Source organism: Amblyomma mixtum, chromosome 2 (assembly GCF_055824585.1).
Source record: "Amblyomma mixtum isolate Tamu chromosome 2, ASM5582458v1, whole genome shotgun sequence".
Classification (NCBI taxonomy): domain Eukaryota; kingdom Metazoa; phylum Arthropoda; class Arachnida; order Ixodida; family Ixodidae; genus Amblyomma; species Amblyomma mixtum.
In genome coordinates, this window is record NC_143013.1 from 65,457,876 (window position 1) to 65,469,980 (window position 12,105).

The window sequence follows — 12,105 nt, forward strand, 5'->3', positions numbered from 1 at the left end:
CCTGAGGGTAGCGGACGCCCGGAAGCCACCCTAGACTGGTCTCAGAACCAGCGGTGAACGCAAGGTCAATTTTACATAGGTCGCGAAGCCGGAGGCCGAATGCGGTCTAGAACCAAGCGCCAGCGACATCAGTAAGGCTGCGGAACTGAAGCGCCAAAATAGTCTGCGGTCAAACTGAAATAAGACTGAAATAATTGACTGTATGTTTATAATTTATTACGGTTTAGAACACAATTTTAATTAATGGATCAGAAATGTTTTAACTGATCGCAATTGATTGGAAAGTACAGCTCCTTTTTAAGCAAATAATATGTACTTTTTGTAAAAAATATGCAGACCAAGGAATCTGCTTCTGAGTCCTGCAGCGCAGCTCCTCTTCAATAAACAGGGACCGTAATCTCACGAAGGCGGGAGGAACTTAAGTCCGCAACTCTCCCAAGCTTAGGACGGTCAAGTGTGCCCCGCCACAGGGCTTAGAAGCAAACCTCTTGGGCTATATAGTATATTTGGCAAAGACTGTACATTTGCGTCCCCTTACAGTGGCGCCCAGCGGCTCTAATACCATCCACCACGACTATTCTGCGGCTAGCTTGCAACGTTGCTTCTTGGCCTTGGCCAGCGCAACTCATCATCTCGTGACTTCGTTGCGTGCGGCTGCTCGCCTTTTTTCAGCGTTAATTTGAAGCGCGTGGTTCTTTTCTGTCCTCGTGCTACGTTATCGTCGGCTTCACGTGCGCGCTTGTTTTCTATCATACCAGCCACAGTTCTAGCCGTACCGTCTTTGCCAAAAGTAACCGAGCAGCCGCACCGGCGGCCGCAGCAGACTTGCAGCCGAGCGACGGCGCTGCTACCTTCGGCGCTGGTCGCTGCTCCCCTGCTGCGAGTGTAAACTGGCTGACGTAAGCCTACGACCTTGCTCAATATGGCAGCATTCTAAAGACGCGAAATTGCTCGCTGCAAATCTTATCATGAAAGGAAGGAGGGTGAGAGCGCGATCTTACGTCGAATAATGGAATTGAGTGGGCGAGTTGGTTTTCCATCTTGACAGTGAAAGCGCTCAAAAGGACAAGGACGACAGAAAAGGAAAGACATACAAAGCGCTTAAAGCGCTATGTCTTTCCTGTAGCTACAAAGCGCTTTGTATGTCTTTCCTTTTCTGTCGTCCTTGTCCTTTTGAGCGCTTTCACTGTCAAGATCTTACGTCACCCAGTTTACATTCGCAGCCAGGGTGCAGCGGCCAGGATGGATGGATGGATGGATAGGAGCGCCCCTTTTGAAACAGGGTGGTGGCAATTGCCACCATGCTCAGCTTTTCTTTCTTTACTATTTTTTTGTTTACTGTGTTGTCAATTCTCATTATGATTCGCCATCTTCTTTACCTACGGTTTCCTACACTTCTAATCTTATGCCACATCTCTGCTTTTCAGCCACCAATCCTCCAATCGCTTTTTGCTAACTTCTGCTGCAGATTTATTTACATGACCATTGTTACCTCTAAACCCTAGGGCCTCCGGAAGAGTGACTGTGCCTGCATGGACATCCGGATGGATACCACCACATTTGAGTATGAGGTGTTCAATTGTTTCCACAGATCTACCACACACTGCACATGTGTCATCTTCTTCGTTAAATTTCTTTTTGTAGCTGCGCGTTCTAAGACACCCTGACCTAGCTTCGAAAAGTAGGGCACTGCCTCTTGAGCGCCGGGTATCGCAGCGCCACCGCTCGGCTAAGAGCCCGCTCCCGCTGACGAAGCGGCTGCCCGGCTACTTTTGGAAAAGATGGTACTACGGTTTTGACATCGTTGCCTTCGGAAAGAGGGTGTGGTTAGAGACGAATAGCGCACAGCACGCGAAGAATAGGTGCTACGCAGAAAATTGGAGAAGTGAGAACTGCTCTGGTGATAGCTCATTGCAACGGCAAGGTTTTTCAGTCGCTTTGGTAGTATGGTATGACTTTTCCACTGGGTGCCTATACCAGCCAAAAATGCCTTTCTTCCACGTGTTCTAAAAATAAGCCCTGATTTCACCAGGCAAATGCACCGCAATAAACTCTTGTGTCACTTATGCACAGGGGGCAACCAGCCCGTTCTCTGCTCGCGCAAAGTTTAAACTTCTATCATGGTGTAGTGCAGCAACCTCTTGTGTCACTATTCCGAGTTGTGTGCGTCAAGGTTTTCAACTAATAAACTGATTGTACTTAAAAATTTGCACTGCTCTCTCCTTTCATGCGAGCTAAACCAAATCGGCACAATTCTCTCACAACCCAATGCTCGCAAGCTCGGGGGCTCCAGAATGGTTCACAAATGAGGAGCTGTCTGTATTCCTATAAGTGTACCTCTCGAGCATAAATACAAACAGTTAGGCCTGTTGCTACGCTAACACACGGAACTTACGCGCGACTCGAGGCAGAGACGAAGGAAGAAGACGCAAGGAGAGCGGAATACTAAAAATACCCTCGGTAGGCCGCGCTCTCCCTCTTTTCTTTCTTTGGCTTTGTCTTGTGTGTTGCGCTGAACGTCGAAACAGCCGTCGATTTATTTGTTCCGCCAAAAATCAGTACGCTATGACACCATGTTTTGTCTTTTTTTCATTATGACGTCATTAATCATTTGCCCGCAAAGTTCGAAGATGGCGCTGACAGCGCACCATAAGCCGCCATGTGTTCAGCGTATGCGCTTCTAAGGGAGTAACCCTATCGCTCTACATCTATCTTGGCCAACGCATCAAGGAGCAAATCTGCGTCGAGGTCAGGCGCTTCAGCGGTCGCGCTGAGTTTGCGGGTGGCGGTATACTGTTCTAAAATGGCTATTCTGAAAAGTCAGAGCAGAAGTGCTTTCCTCGTTACTAGAGAGGTGAGGGGGTCTGTGAAAGAAATATTGTGTTGCATGCGACTCTTTCTAGCAAGGCTATAATTTTTCATAACAAATATGAATGTAACCCAGTGCGTATGCCACCTGAAACTGAGAATGTTAATTACTACGGCCCTCGCACATGGTGAGGTTCCTCAGCATAGAGGGTGTCCATGCTCTATAGAAAAAGAAATCGGAGGAAATTAAGACTGCTTACATGCTGGAATGCGAAAACGTAAGTGTGTCATCGTGAGCGTTCGACCTCGATGCAGGCTCCGCACTGAGAAATGAAATGGAGACATACCTCCGAACGCCGATTCAACAAAAGCTGAACCCACCAGGGTCCGAGTGAAACACTCGGGCACTCGGTTCGAATACCGGTCGGTAGCCAGCCGCCAACCAAAGAGGCGTATGTTCGCATAATTTTCAGCAGGTAACTACGCACACTCCAGGGCAAAGGCCTCTCCCATGTCTCTCCAAATATCCCCGTCCTTTGCCAGCTTCGGCCACCGTATCTCCGAAAACTTCTAATATCCTCCGCCCCCCTAACTTTCTGCCACCACGTGCTACCGTTTCCTTCTCTTAGGATACACTCCGTTACCCTTGAGGACTAACTTTTATCTTGACTTCGCATTACGTGCCCTGCCAAGCACATTTATTCCTCTTTATTTAAACTCGAATGCCATTAACCTGTGTTTGTTTCCTCACCCACTGTGCACGCTTCCGGACTCTTAACGTTACAACCGTCCTCTCTTCAGCCCGCCGCGTTGTCCTTAACTTAACCTGTATCCTTTTCGTTAGCCTCCACGTTTCTGCGACATGGGTGGGTACTTGTAAGATACAGCTGTTGAATATTTTTTTCATGAGAGAGATTGGTAAACTGGCAATCCTTACCTGAGAGAACCTGCCAAATGCGCTTCACCCAAATCTTATTCTTGCACTCATTTACTTTCATGATCACAATCAGCGGTCACTACGCGCCATAAGTGGACGTATTGTCATACCATTTCCGGCATATCGCTACCAATTGTTAACTGCGGTTCCCTTGTGAGGCTGATGAACTTCAAGTTGGTTTTCTGCGTGTTAATTTTGAGACCCACCGTTCTGCTTTGCGTGTCTAACTCAATGACGTGCTCGGCAGTTAACTTCCTGAGCGGCTTAGCAAGGCAATATCATCTGCGAATCGCAAATTACTTAGGCGTTCTTCATTAACTCTTACGCCCCGTGTTCTTAATGCAGTCCTCGGAACAACTCCTGTAAACGCAAACAGGCGGTGAATACCATTAACGATATCGTGTCGCTTTGCCTGAGAACCTCCCTTAATGAAATTTTTTTGCTGACATCGTGCAGGACAATGAAAGCTGTGTAGCTGTTATAGATATCATCAAGCATTTTCGCATAAAACTCGTCTACACACTGATTCCGCAATGCCTGTATGACTGGTGAGGTTTGCACTGAGTCAAATACTTTCTCGTAATCAACGAAGGCTATATATAAAGATTGTTTATATTCTGCGCAATTCTCCTGATTGATAGTGGGAATACGGTCTGTTATCGAATATCTTTTATGAAAGCCTGTCTGATTATTTGGTTGACTGAAGTCTAAGGTTGTCCTGACTCTATTAGCGATTATCTTAACGAATATCTTGTAGGCAACGAACAGTAAGTTGATCAGTCTATAATTTTTTAAGTCCTTGACGTCTCCTTTCACATGAATTAAGGTAATGTTAGCGTTCTTCCAAGCTTCTGGTCAGCTCGAGGCCAGGCATTGCATATACGGGGTAGCAAGTTTTCTACCACAATTTCGCCGCCATCCTTCGACTGATTTGTTGTTACCTGATCCTCACCAGCTGCTCTCCCCGTTTCTATTTCTCCTAAGATTGCTTTACTTCTTCTTTCGTTACTGTCGGGATGTCCCACTGCTGTGCACCGCAGTCTCTCTCATAAACGTGTTGATTGCATTGGTTACTGCATAAGATTGTGTAGAACTCTTCGGCTATTTTAACTATCTTATCCATACTGCTGATTGCATTGCGCTGTTCATCTTTTAACGCATACATCTGATTTTACCTACGTCTAGTTTCCTCTTCACCGCTTTGTGGCTACCTCTTTTCTTTGGAGCATGCTCGATTCCCTTCACATTAAACTTGCATAATAAGGCTACCTTGCGGATATTTATAAATTTTTATACCTCTGCCAGTTGTCTGTCTCTAGGTTTAGACGCTTTCATACGTTCACATTTCTTAATCAGATCTTTCGTCTCTTGAGACAGCTTTCAGGTAACTTATGGAACCATCCTACCGCCTACTCATTCTGCACGCTCCGTAATGATAGCTGTGAGATTATTGTTCATTCTTGGACCATTATAGTGGTCTCCATCAGTTACAGCCGAATACCTGTCCTACAGCGATATCCTGAATTCTTATCGCTAACTGTTTCAGGTGCTTCCGCTTCCCTATTTTCTACCGTTCTCTCTACAAGTCTCATTTCATTCGAAATCTTAGCCTTTTGTTATCGCTACAACGCAACTTGTCGACGATTACCACATCCTGCACTATGCCACAGGGAGCGCATATTATGAAGTCTATTTAAATTTTAGTGTCCCCATTGTAGCTCTTTCACGTACACTTCAGGTTCTCTCGCTGTCGGACCAAGGTATTCATGATCTGTAAATTATTTCCTTGTGCCAACTCTTCTAATAACTCCTGGATGCTCTTGATGAACCCTACCCCATAATCGCCTACCGCCTGTTCACCAGTCGGCTTCTTGCCTAGCTTCGAACTATAGTCACCAATCAGCACCATGCACCGTGATTTTAATTTGTTCATTGCCGATTTCACGTCTTCATAGATGCTTTCAACGATCTAGTCATCAGGACTTATGTAGGCGCCGAGGCCTGCACCGCCTGCAGCGTATACCTCTTATTAAGCCTGATTTCGATAGCTGCCACCTTCTCGTTAATACTACTGAGCTCCTCTATGTTGCCAGTACGTGTACGCCCCTTAGTACTGTATAAGCCTAATCTGTTTTCCTAACGTCACTAAGCCTTAGAACATCCAGTTTAATACCCGCCAGTTGCTAAAACAGCATTGCTCGAGTAGTCTCACTGGATATGGTTCTGGCATTAAACCTTGCCGGGTTAAGTTTCCAGTGGCGCCTGTCCGGAGCCTCAGATTTTTAGCACCAAACGCTGCGTCACAAGTCTGAATGCCAACTTGGTCCGTTGCTCTTCAGCCGCAGGGGATCGAGAGCCTAGAATTTTAGTCATACAGTAGGTTGTGGCCAAGTACGAATCCAGGGTGGTCAAATTCTTTTCTCGTGATAGTCTACGTTGCCAGTTCTGGTTACCGAGATCAAGCCGCATGTCAGGCCTGTTTATGTAATTCTATCAACACGCGAAATTTAATAAACAAATCAGGCAGAGAATAGCGTAACATCAGTATCCGAGCCCCAGTCCCCTTGCACGTGAGCCGGATGCTCCAACTCTAGGCCATCGTTGGCGCTTAACCTCAGCATAAGATAACGTTGAATCTACCCTTAATATTATAATGTCATAGCATTGCCGATTAATTGCGTCTATGTACTCACTGTCTGTTGCATAGGTTTTGCCAACATGCCCATATAAGCGGAATTGGTCACTGTATACTTCACATCCTTAGATCACCGGAACTGCTCACACCATACACTCATGGCGCAGTGGTGCAACGGCGAAGCGATGCGCATGTCTTATGACATGCGCATGGCAGGCGCATGTCTGTATGCGCCTGTGCCGTCTCACTTGCTGCGTGTTGCCCTTTCCGGCGCTACAACCCTTTTCTGGAAATGTGTACCAACTAGCCCCCCAACCAGTATTACTCAAACACAGGCACCGGTGTGGCTTGTGAGACCCAGGTTGCTCTTCCTGAGCAACCTCTTGCGACCAGTCATTAACTTAACTGCTACCTGCCACAGTGCGCAGTTTTCTCACATACCGCTGGGCAGCTGACCACCTGCCAAGGTTGGCAGGTTGTCATGACATCACGAGATGACATGACCTAACTATCAGGTGGGTAGTCTGCTTTTTCGCTCACAACACCGATAACGACAAAGACGACGCCGCATTTTCTGCCAAACGGGAGGCTTAATGCTATCGCGTTAATACGTGGATCAAACGACCAAGTAGTAGTCGTAGAAGACCTTTATTCGGCCATAATTTACAGGCCCAGCATGTCGACCGCCTGGGCGACCAGAAGTCGCTGTTCTTCCTCCCCTTCAGCGCCAAGCCAGTCGAGACAGGTGGTGATGGATAAAGAAGGTGGGGGGTAGGAAGAGCAGCCGGGCAATAGAAGAGGCAATGGGCCAGGTCCGCATAGATACCGAGACAGTTGGGACAGGAAGGGTCTGACCGATAGCGATAGAGAAAGAGACGAGACGGAGTGATAACTGCATTCATTTGGATGTGTCGAAAAAGGCGAGCCTCCTGCACCGTGAGTGATGGATGAGGGGGAGAGTAAAGGTGTTTGTCGAGGCGGAGTTCGAGGTAGACCTCTTTTATGGTGCAACCATAAAACATAAACCATAAAGTACAAACATGCGTCCTCTTTTCATCGAAATTTGGCCTGCTTCGAATCGCGTTAAACCGGCCCACCGCTGAATCAACTTTCACGCAGCACCTGTTACCAGAACGTCGTGCGTATAGTGCCTCTTTCTACACTCTAAAAACAAGTAAGCCTATTCGAGAGTGAAAAGGGAGTAATATGTACTGTAGTGCACACTCTTTTATAAAAGGGTGTGTGCTGGAGGATGGTTTATCCCCTTTTTATTCCTTTCTGTTTAGAGTGTAGTTCGAGAATGCTGCACCGACAAAATTTTCTGTTCAGTTTGGCATATGGCGAGTTGCTCGCCGGAAGCAATAATGCTATCTGTTCATTAAATTTATGAATTAACGGAATGTTGCTAGGATGTCCCTGTTTCATTCGATGCAAGACCTGTTATACTCTAGCTCATGATGCTCAAATGAGGGACTGCGAGTCGGCTTTTCGTTTGGCTTCAGCGTTTCACCCGATCCCAACAAAGGCGAAAAGGACTAGAGCTCTACACGGTTAGAAGAGTTGCGAAGAGCAACTAATAAAGGAGGTAACATATAGATACATTGAGATCGCTGAAAAAAAACATGGCACAGCCAGCATACAGAGAGAAACAGAATCCGGAAGTGGATTAAGAAACAACGACCAGAAAGGCAATAACTGCGCTGGAAATGAGAAATAATGTGAGTACGGGTGAGGTGGGGTTACTGCCAAGATTGCTGGCAAAACTCGATTAAACCCCAGTTATAAGACAAACAAAATTCTTCAATAGCTACTCGGCCGAAGGAAAAATGTCCTCACCCTGAAAGACGGCGTTGCTACAATTCATACCCAAGGAGAAAAAAAAAAGAATATAGCAAACTTAAGACCAGTCTAGATCACTCCCTGCTCGGAAAGCTCTTTGAAGAAAACGCGCCATAAAATTATGCAGTTACGAAACAAAAAGAAGGAAGAACAACAAGCACCACGGTTGGCTTTAGAATCAACTCGTTAAACCATAACGTCCACCTTCAGCTCAAAACTCTTAATACTCAGTAAAGAGAGAAGCGACAGCCGAATTATGGTGGAGATTAAGGAAATCAGAATTCAAGAATTTCGAAGGTCCAGAGTCCTTCGGCTGACCATTGGAAAGAACAGTAATAAAGGGGATGTAAGATGCCTAGCCGATATGTCAGAAGAAGAAACAAGAATAATAGGCAGAACCGCCAACAGGAGAAGCAGCATTTCAGTGCAGTGCGCACTGAAGCAAATACAGACATTCAAAATCAGTAGAATTGTTTACATCACGCCATCCCTTAGACTGAAAAAAAGCGGACTAGGAGAAAATCAACGCTTTAATAAGGAAGGCATATAAGAGAGCCCTCGGCATTCCGATCAGCGTCTGTACAGAAAGGCTACTCAAGCTGGGATCCACGACCAGCTTGATGAAATAGTTATACCAAGTTCACATCGCAGAAATGTCGCCTAGCCAACAGCAATACAGGCAGAAAAGTGTTTGAGAGATTCAAAATGCCATGTATAAACACAACGCAAGAATGATATGAAGTTCCCGGAGAGATGAGCATCTATCAAGTAACGCCCATACCAAGGAGCGTGCACACGATAGACTATTGAAGAAGTCAGCCCAGATCTTAAGCCATAGAAAAGCAATGAAAGAACGACAGCAACACAATATGGAGAGACGTGGACGAGCGCATGGACGAGCACAAGTATTCAAACATGCTGATCACGTACTAAGAAATCGTACAATACTATAGGCTAGACAGAAGAGAATATGCTCTGCCGGGTGAAGAACTAGGCACGGAAGAACAGATGACACTTGGAATAATGCAAAGAAATACACACTCAAGCCCAAAAAGATATCACGCAAACACCAAGCAGACTACGAAACGCAATGCGCTCAATGTGGCATAGGGTCGCGCTAATACCACATATCTTGACGCTTCCAAGACAACTCCGAGAGAGAAAGTATAGAAGAACAGCATCGGTGGAAGGAAATGCTGTGAATTTAGAACCGAACCTTGAGCAGGAGCTGACCGCAGAAACAACGGCAGATTCAACATCCAGCGGGCTCCCGGAATAGGGGGACTGGCCACTGATATATGGTGCAACTGCAACACCACTTCATCGTCATCATCTAATACAGCCCTTCGTTTCGTCTTTGACTAGTTGCAGAGCACACAGTGGGGGCAAATAGCTCAATATATGTTTATTAGAATGGGGAGCCCTCAGTTTTAGATTGCACTGAACTTCAAAGACAAATGTAAAAGTCTGATCACGATGGGTGAATTATCGGCCTTATTTATTCTTCCGATCTTTCCAGGTAGTCGCGAGGCTCTCTGCTTAGCATTTAAAAAAACTTTTCCGATAGAACCAATGAGCACCCGTGCTAAATCCATACCGTATGGCACCGGTGCAAATGTTCAGGCGCCCAAGTGTCCGAAGTTTCCTTTGAATTGTTGGCACCGAGTTGCTGGAAAAAGGCATCCAAGCACGATAGCAAAAGACTAACTTCCATAAGCTGAATTAGTTTTCCGTTTAGTACAAGCAAACGCCACGAAGTGCTGGAGCCCGCCTTGATACAGCCCTACCATGACAATCACAAGAAAATGGCGACACACTGTTTTTCAGATTTTAACAATCGAGTTAGGAAGCGGAAGAAAGACAGCCAGAAAAAGAATGGATATACAAGAAAAGGGGGCTACACATTTTTAGTTTTGTATCGACTTCCACGAAGAAATGAAAGCAAAATTAGCCACTATAAGATTGAAAAAAACTTGGCAAACTTATACTTACATTGTACTTATACTTAGATTGTAATAAAAAGGGAAAACTAGTATTCAGTTGCGCCAGATTTTGCGCTCAAATCAACAGAGTGAAGGACGCACTCACAGTTCAAGTGTTACGGGGTGAAGGAAATAAATATACAATGTTTCAACATGAGGCATTCCCATTCTAGAAGGTATATTATCTCATGCAGACAATAACTTGAGACTGCTCAGCAGTCGCACATGATCTAAATCTGGGTGAATCGGTAATCGTTCACAGCTCAGCAAAGAGCATAAAATAGCAATTTTTCTGCCTGTTAGCTCGACTACATTGTTTTTTTTTTCTGCTCGTAGCGAGGTATAACCGCTTGGCAGCACGTTAAAGTCGAGAAAAACGGGCACAAGTTTTCTTTTCTCTTTCCTTTGAACGCCGTGTAGCTTTGTGCCGATATTAAAAAAAAAATGAATGGTCACTCATTTCAGGTTGATTCTTTTATTACTGTGTGGGGGAGGAAGCGGGGAAAAGAAAAGAAAATAAGCCCTACCAAAGCGTTGTGCTGTTCGATCCTGAGGACTATATATGCCGACTTTGTCTGTTCAGAATTCACTCTCCCCTTTCCAGAGGAAAGGCACTAGGCAGAGCACCTCAGCCATGAACCCGTTTGTGGCAAGCTTTCTGCTGTTGCAGGTAAGGGACTGCTACTTCGCTCCATCTTTTGAGCAACGTACATGAACGTTCTAAATCTGTAGCGTGTTTAAAGCCTGGACCCATGAAAAATGCTGCAGGCTAAGAATCGGAAAAGTATTGTTTAGCAGCTGCTGACGTTTATTATGACACTCTTTTTAACACTGCTGCACGGAACGAAGACGGAAACAAGAAAAAAATCACGGCATAAAAGACTATAGTGATAAAGCTGTTAGCAGATGTAAAAATAAAATGACCTTGAACAAGTTTCAGATAAGTTAGCATCAGCCGGAATGTAACTGCTTGAGAGCCAAGATATAGAAGTATTATACCTATAGTGCGGTGAGCTATCAGCGAGAGCTGATCCGTGCAGTGATTAACGATATTACAACGAAAGGATTAACGAACTTTGTGATGATTTCTCTAATAGTGACGACGTGTTCATCGTTACATAATACATGTCAAGAATACATCTTGTTGCTTTTGGGAATCCTATCAGTTGTTTTTTTTTTGCCTTTTATTTCCTTTGATGCTCATAATGTTTCTAAGTGGTCAAGCAACTGAGGGCACATAAGCGTGACTGACTTTTACCTGCTCTGCTTACCGATACTGAGACCTATGTACAGTGATGGAGAAAAGTGTGCAGGATTGGCGATCGCCGAAACAAACTTTATCTGCACGATGACGCAAAAGACGTCCATGAAAAGCGTAAGAGCATGAATAGAAATACGTGCTCGATTCAAAAACGAATGAACTGGCAAGTGGGGTGACGAAAGAATAAATTATTTTCAACGAACTCGCAAGCCGTGAACTTTTGTCTCTGGCTATGCGTTTTGTGATGCTGTCAACTGCATGCGAGAGGTCTGGAAAGTCCCCTGATGTGACATCGATGGTGCGAATTAGACCAGCCGCAAGCAATGACGATAGCCGAAAGTTCCACTGCATTTGGCCGAGGTGGACGTAAAAAATTTCAGGACGTTTTCATGGAAGATGTCTTGAGCCTTTAAGGCACGTCTTGTGACCGCTCACCTCACCTTAGGAGACGAGAGTAATATAAGGCTCACGAGGCTGACCGGGCTGAACCGACGACCAGTCAAGTTAAGACAGCTAGAGCAATGAAATCTCTTCATGTTTTTACGCAGAGTGCGACGTTAAGGGCAATGCTACTCATTAAAGGAAACTAAACAGATGTACTATCGGGGCAAAAGTGGTATACTCCACGCGACGAAAGCCGGAG